The sequence below is a fragment of the Thalia democratica genome, chromosome 2 (assembly GCF_965202585.1).
Source record: "Thalia democratica chromosome 2, ktThaDemo2.hap1.1, whole genome shotgun sequence".
NCBI lineage: Eukaryota > Metazoa > Chordata > Thaliacea > Salpida > Salpidae > Thalia > Thalia democratica.
Window position 1 is genome coordinate 73,582,431 of NC_139166.1, and position 8,356 is coordinate 73,590,786.

The window sequence follows — 8,356 nt, forward strand, 5'->3', positions numbered from 1 at the left end:
CATCCAGTTAAAATACTTAATTGATTTAGTAACGTCGTATTAGAAAATTAATGAAAAAAACGAAAAAGAAGCATAATGAGTAATCAAATTTATATCTAAAAGTTGTTCTTTAAATCATACCTAAAAGCGTTTAAATATTTTCATTTATAAAAATAAATTTTTCATATTCCCAAGGTTTTATAAGTACATCGAAAAATTGCAGGGTGTTCAGTAAAACTGATTATCCCTTCCCGCTAAAATCTCCCTCCTAAAACTCTTCTATGAAACAGCCAAGCATATTAACAAACTATTTTAAAACGATAGGTCTCGCAAATTCCATCCGACCGCACACCCTTCTGCCATTACAAAAGTACCTTGCTGCTTGGACTGAAACGACTATTTCGTCTTAATGCAGCTTTGGCCTGCATGTATCGAGGCCAGGCAACGAGTTCTCAGGGTCCTTTAAGACGGACCTCATGTTGATGAGGAATATGAAGTACTTTTGAAATCAGTGAGCTAGCAATGTAAAAAATAAAACTTACTAAAATCTAGTTATTTTTATATACAGTATACATTTTACAATAATAAGATTCTCTTCAGGGAAATTACAGTTGAAATGCGATCCCCTTTAGGACCGACATTAGAAAATATCCTAATGGGTTATATTGAGTATAAAGTGATACCTAAACTCATAACTAAGCACCCTAGCACCAAACATATGAGGTATGTTGATGACTGTTTCATAATAACAACTAGTGAAAAAGAAAAAAATCACATATTCCTAGAACTAAACAAAGCACATCAATCCATTAAGTTTACCAAAAAATCTAAAACAAGTAACCAATTAGCTTTTGTCGATGTTTTGATTGTTAAAAAAGATAGAAAATTTACAACAAAAGTATTCAGAAAGCCTACCTTTAACAACAACTACTTAAGCTTCCAATTATTATTATTATCCATTAAAAGTTATAAAACAAAGTCTGATTTTTAAATAAATAAATAATAAGATTTCAATTTCATGCTAGTGAATAAAAACTTACCGAAATAAGTTGTATCTCATTTAACAAATACTTAAAAAATAGAAAAATATAAATATCAAATCTTCCAAATATAAAGACTGTTTTTTTTGTTAGAAATTAAACATTTTTCTCTCTACAGTGCTTCTCGTAAAAAAATTTGCGTGAGACTTATAGACAGCTGTACTAGTAAATCCAAATGTATTTTGTATTTTAAACTTAGTGTTAAAAACATAAATATTTTATTAGTAACTTTTTCCTAACAAAGAATTAAAATGCTATAACCTGTAAATATTATTCGACATTATCTGACAATTATCACTTTAACTTGTCTTTAAAGAAATATTTTTTCAAAAAAAAAGCTAATTCTTTCATTAATTATTTTATAACTTATTTTAAAAATTTAAATCCTATAGTATAAAGAATGAAAAGTGCAGGTAGCTTATCATATGATAAAATCCAAACTTTATGTTTCAATTCAATTTAGTCAATTGTAAAAGTCAAGCCAAGAAAAAACATAACAGTGAGGCCATTAATATGCCTATTTATAATTTAGATATTTTTATAAGTATTTAATTTGGATCATACAGATTACTGTTATATGTTAAAGACTAAATGAACACAAGTTTGGTTTTTCAAATTGTTTTAAAACTAAAAGCTAATAAAACTCAATTAAAATTAGAGGTCTTTATGTTAAATTAAGAAATAAAGATTTTTCGAATGCTATTTAAGCTGATCTATTTAATGAATGATTTATCATAATTACTTACATGAAATTTAAAGGATTTTTTTTTAAAGAATCTTGGCTTTCTGACAGAATCTAAAAATTGTCAAAAATCGACTGCATTTAGTAATTACATATGTAAAAGTAAAACAATTTAAAAAAGTGCTACGTTTTTTAGAATTGCTTCAAAGATTTATTTGAATTTTGGAACATCTTAAAAATAAAAATTGAATTGTGTAATCTACTGTGATGTGATAGTTGTTTTGTTGCAGTCTACTGTGACGTGATAGTTGTATCATTTAGATCTACTGTGATGTGATAGTTGTATGGTTGCAAATCAGTGTGATGTGATAGTTGTTTCGTTGCAGTCTACTGTAATGTGATAGTCATATCATTGCGATCTGCTGTGATGTGGTAGTTGTAGTGTTACTATCTACTCTGATATGTAAGTTTTATAAATGAGATCTACTATAATGTAATAGTTTAAACGTTTATTTTTATATTGTTACTCTAAATCTAAGCTTAAACTAAGTATGTTGTTATTTTAAATTAAATTTTGTTATTTAAAGTATTTGTAAATCTATTTCAAACTTTTTTTTTTATATTTTTATATGAAAGAATTTATAACTTTAATAATTATGCAAAGTAACATCATACGAAATTTTATTATTTGTACACTGTTAATTGCTAAATAAAATGTTTTATTAAAGAAGAAAACTTTTTATTTATATCATTTGATGCACTTTTGAAAGATAAATATTTATAGTACTCGCAAACAATTTATTCTACGTCGACTTACACAGTCAAAAATTAAAATCAGACTTGATAATTGTTAATAACATCTTTAATTAGCTATTATAACTAAAAAAGTTAAACACAATTATAAATTATACCCAAATTGAACTGATATTGATTGTTTATAAAATGAAGTTAATCTAAGAAATATAATTTATATAAAAATATTTCTTTTAAAACAAAAAGTATTTAGATTACCAATTTTTACTTATAACTTCTTTGCTGATTTTTTAAATCTATTTTATGTAAATTCTAAACTATGTTTAGTAAAATTACAGTACAGTCTTTCGAACAGCGTTATGTGTATTATTCAAAATATGTTTTTGTTTTTTTTAATAAACTTTATTTACAGCTTGTACATGAAAGTTTTAAAAACGATGTGGCTTACGACATAACGAGAGGTTATTAGCTGTATTTCTCAATTTTAGCATGTATAAAAGCAATTGATGAGAAACTTTGTAATTTGTTAATTTAACATTTACAATGAACTTTTTTTAAAAAAGATAAATACTTCGACAGAAAAAGGTGAAGTATATGCGTTTGAAGATACAAAAAAAAAGTAAAATATGTATTTATAAAACTTTTTCTCTTGCATCATATTACGTGGAACGAAGTGTGTATTATTAATAATATGGTTATATTTTTAAGCATCAGCCAAAAATATGGAGACCACTTTACAACTAAAATATTAATGGCCTTTACCGTCCCAACATTTTTAATTGCAAAAATAAAGTTTGCTTGCTCTGGATAACATAAGTTTGAAAACTGCAGTTAGTTTACCATAAAGACGGAAGAAGCTTCATTTATTTTGTTAACTGTTTTTAATAATATTTCTAGATAATCATTTGTTAAAAATTATGGTAAATATGAAATTTTATTAAACAGAACATTAATTTTAGATGCGTATTTCAAAATAGTATTTTTTATGTTTATTTCAGTAGAAAACCGTGGTAGGTTGATATTTAAATTAAATGTTTGTCTAATGTTTTAAGTTACCTACTTTCTCTTTAAAAAAATATTAGCTCATCAAAGAACACAACTGGAAATTTCTCTGAACAATATATTGTATTGTTCACTCTAGAAAAAAACTCAGTAAGAAAAGGAGAAGAAGTAAAAAAATATAATTCAATAACATTCAAAGTTAATAACTTATGAAAATCAAGCACTTTATAATTTCTGTTAACTATAGTTTCTTTTGCTTTGTTTTTCGTTATATATTTCATCAAATTTGGGTTTAAATTTAGTATTGGGCCCCTTTAGAAATTTAATGTTTTTTTTTATATTTTTATTTATTTTAGCTATTCTCCAACAGTAGATTAAATTTTTAATTTAACTTAGTTATCAAACTAAGTTTTTTATAGGGGAATTTTTTTTTCTTTAGATTTTTTTAAGATATCCCCAAACAAAATTCTCCAAGATATTTAAATTTCTCATGGCTTTACGGAAAATAAATAATAAGTTTCAAATATTTTTTATTTTTAATATACTTGTTTAAGTAAGTTTTAAGTTAAGGAAATTTTAATTCTATTTTTGTTTATTTTAAGACTTATACAAGTTTTACACAAATTCATAGCACTTGAGCCAGAATTTTTTCGAATCATTTAAATTTATGTAAAACTTTCATAGATCATAAAAAAACGTGAAAAAATTTATTTTTCCTAAATTTCAACTAAAAAACAGAAATTAATTTTTTATGGAAATATTAATAAAAAAAAGTTTTTCAAAGTAATAACAAAGTCAAAATAAAACGACAATTTAACTTACCAAGTAGTCTTTTTCATACATTTAAAAACCAAAAATATTTTATTTAACTTAGAAACTATTTTAAATCCTACTGTAAAATATTAAGACTTATATTAAGTGAGAAGTACCAAAATGACTTAAATATTAAGCTTATTACAATTGTTTTATTGCAATTTCTTTCATAAAAAACTTATCTTAGTAAGTTTTAAAAATCTTTTAAAGATGTAGTTCTCATTTAAAAATATTAGGGTTCTTATACCAATTATATACTATAACTTTGATTATATTTAAGATGGGAACCGTTCAGTTCCAACCCGCGCACAATTCCCACCCGATCAATTCCAACCCAAATCAAATCCCACCCGATCATTTCCCACCCGCGCAATTCCCACCTGAATCAAATCCCACCCGATCAAATCCAACCCGAATCAAATCCCACCAAAATCAATTCCAACCCGATGAAATCCCACCCAAATCAATTCCAACCCGATCAATTCCCATCCGGATCAATTCCCACCCAAATCAAATCCCACCCGATCATTTCCCGACCAAAACAATTCCCACCCGAATCAATTCCTATCCACATAATATTACCCGGTCAATTTCTATATATTATCAAACCCAATTATATTTATTCTTGTACGAGTTAAAAATTATAATACGCTTGGAACTCACATTAAGAATTTAGTTTTTGTATTTTTTAAAGTCATTTGAAATATGAATTTAGTAAGGTAAAAACAATTTTTTTATTTCAGCTAATTTTGTTATTGTTGCTTATTTTATCATATTTTTAGTTTAATGTCAGTTTTGTTTGTTGATAACTACGATAATTAAATAATTACGACTTGCGAGCAACAGAAAGTTTGTCTGTTACTTGTAAAATGGTATCACTTTTACTAAAGTCTAACCCAGATTAGGTTTAAATAGTAATTAAGTTTTTAGTATCGGAACCATTTTCGATCATGGTAACTAAATTATGTCCAAATAATTTTTTTTGTACGAGTTGGAACAATTGACATTGACACTTATTTATGTTTTAGTTTTTGTAATTAATTAAAACAACAAAATAATATAGTTTTATACAACATAGTTTTCTTACATAAGAACTTTGGAATTTGAAAATTATATTAATGCTTATTTTATTAAACTGTAGACCTAAATAATTTTTTTTTCGTTTATTACTAGATTTTTTAAAAGTAATTACGGCCGACAAGGAAAATTGGCCTATCTTTTGTAAAATGTTTTTACGGCTAATACAATTTAGTCCAAATCAGGTTCAAGAAAATTCAAGTTTTTTTAGTATCCGAACTTTTTTTTATAACAAACTATTCTACGGTAAATGATTTATGTCCAATTAAATTTACCTTTGAAAAGACTATAGAAATTAATATTGCTCGGTATAATTTTTTTTAAGTGAAATTTAAGAAAATATTTTGTTTTATTAAGCTTAATGTTTCATATTTCTTGTATAGAACAAGACTTCCTTAGTTTAATTTAACCACAATTTTAAGTATTTGATGCATGCGGCGCGAATAGCTTATTGTAGAAAAATTGGTATTTAAAAAAAAAAAAACTTGTTATTCAAATGTTCTTATTCACTTGTTATTAAATTTTTTCTTTAAGTTTTAGCTTTAAAACTAACTAAATTAATTGTGTACTATATCTACCTAAAAATGAGCTTATTTTAATTGTAATTAAGGAGTTTTTTTTTCTCAAATATATGTTTTATAATTTATGTGAAAAAAGATAAGTTAAAAAAAAATTTGAACAACTCATAAAAACTTACTGTTACACAAAGACTGATGTAAATGTTTAAAATAATACAGGGTAAAATACATTTGTCTTACTGTATAATTTAAAATCAACAAAATTTAAAATATGTTTAAATGCATATTTATCAATTGTCTTTTGTGCTATTTTTAAACACCTCCTAAAAATGTTATAACTTAATATCTACCGCTATAGGACTTTTAAAAATTGATTTTTAAATATGTGTGTTAAAAGCACTTTCAATAAATTTATCTTCATTAAGAATGTAGTATGAGAATTAACCAAAGATTTATAATTATAAATATAATTAACCAATTTCAGAAATAAAAGAAGTTAATAAAAAACAAAAACGAAAACTGCATAGATACTATAAAATTTAAGTGATTGGCTTAAATGCATTATATAAAAAATGATTCAACAGAATCAATCTCAGTAAAGAACATAGAAATTTTTTTAACGTTGTGTTCTACATTTTTAAAATAATTAAAATATCAACACTATTGAAATTGGAGAGATGAAAAATTGAATATATATTAATAACCAGACAAATATAAAATAAACTTTGTAAACAAAAGGATTTTTAAACGAACAAAAGCTTATACAGATACTAATAAGTTGAAGTTATGGGCTTAAATGCCTCTTATAAAAATTGATTCAACTTGATCATAGCACTAATGTTCAAATATATCTTTTACAAAGTTTTACATTTTAATACAAGTAAATTAAATATTATTAAAAACGAAAAAAATACTATACAGTAACTTCTCGCATCTTTGCGCACTCGCGACGTTACGCACTTTCGTTTAGTTACGCATTTTAAAATTCTAAAAAATTTAAAAGATAAAAATTTAAATGTTTTTAATATTGCACAAATTAGGTTTATTGTATTTTTTAATTTAAAATACTTTTCAAATGCTAACTCATCTCTCTATATCTTAAAACTTTGTTTTTTGACTAATTGATAATCATTTAGTTATAACTCTGTATATAATAAATTTTGTTAAAAATTAAAGATTAAATTAAATTTCTTAAAGATATACGACTATGTTAAATAATGAAATAATGAGAGTTGAAAACTCAAATTAAAAATACAGCACTCTTGCCCTATATATGAATAAATACCTAAAAAAGAAATCTAATGAAACTTCCTAGCAAAAAGTAGCAGTGATACTTAATAAACATAGAGCTTACACTTAAGACAAATCTTAATTGTTTTGTTAGTAAACATATCATAAATTTTTCTACAAGTAACATTATAATGTATAAATTTAAATCCTTTTTTTAATATTTGTATAGTTGTATGTTTTGTTTTCCTATTTATAAATAAAGTAAACAAATTGTCAAAAGGGGGAAAATTCCCAGTCTGCTTTTGACTAGAAGCAATATCAAAAAACAGCCATTATAGTAAGTATATTTGGTACCTCTCGTATCTTTACGATCTCTCGTATCTTTACGCATTTTTCTGAGGACACAATGTGTGTTAATAAGCGAGAGGTTACTTTATATCAATAACTTAATTGTTAAACGTTATTAAAGAAAACTTTTTTGGTCGAAATATGTGAGTTAATATGAAATTTTAAACTTAAAAAGAATGGAACTTGACTGAAACTTGTAATCAATCTTTCTTTTAAACTTTATATGTACAAAAATTAAACGGATTATAATTTAGGCATAAAGCTATTGATCTGAACTAACCGTATAACATATATAAAGGTTGATAATTATTTTATTTCAAATATAAATGAACTGGATTGAGTCGAATGAGAATTCACTCGAGAGATAATTTACCTGAATGGGAATTGAAAGTGAGGGAATTAATCGGGTTGGATTTGATTTGGGTTGGATTTGATCGGGTAAGAGTTTTAGGTGTGATTTAATCGGATTGGAATTGATTTGGGTGGGAATTGATTTGGGTGGGAATTGACTCGGGTGGGAACTGATCGGGTGGGAATTGATCGGGTGATAATTGATCGGATGGGAATTGATTCGGGTTGGAAATGATCGGGTGGGATTTGATATTGGTGGCAATTGATCCGGGTGGGAATTGAACGGGTTGGAATTGATCGGATGGGAATTGATTCGGGTGGGATTTGAACGTGTTGGAATTGTTTCGGGTGGGATTTGATCTTGGTGGGAATTAAGCGGACGGGAATTGTGTGGGTGGGAATTAAACGCGGATTGGAAATGTTAGCATACCATTTAAGATATTAACCAATATTAAGGATAAAAGAAACAATAATTAGTATTTACTGAAATTAAAACTTAAGCGAGTCTTTTATAATTTAGTATAAAGTTTTAATAATTAATTTTTTTTTAGTCACAAAAAAGT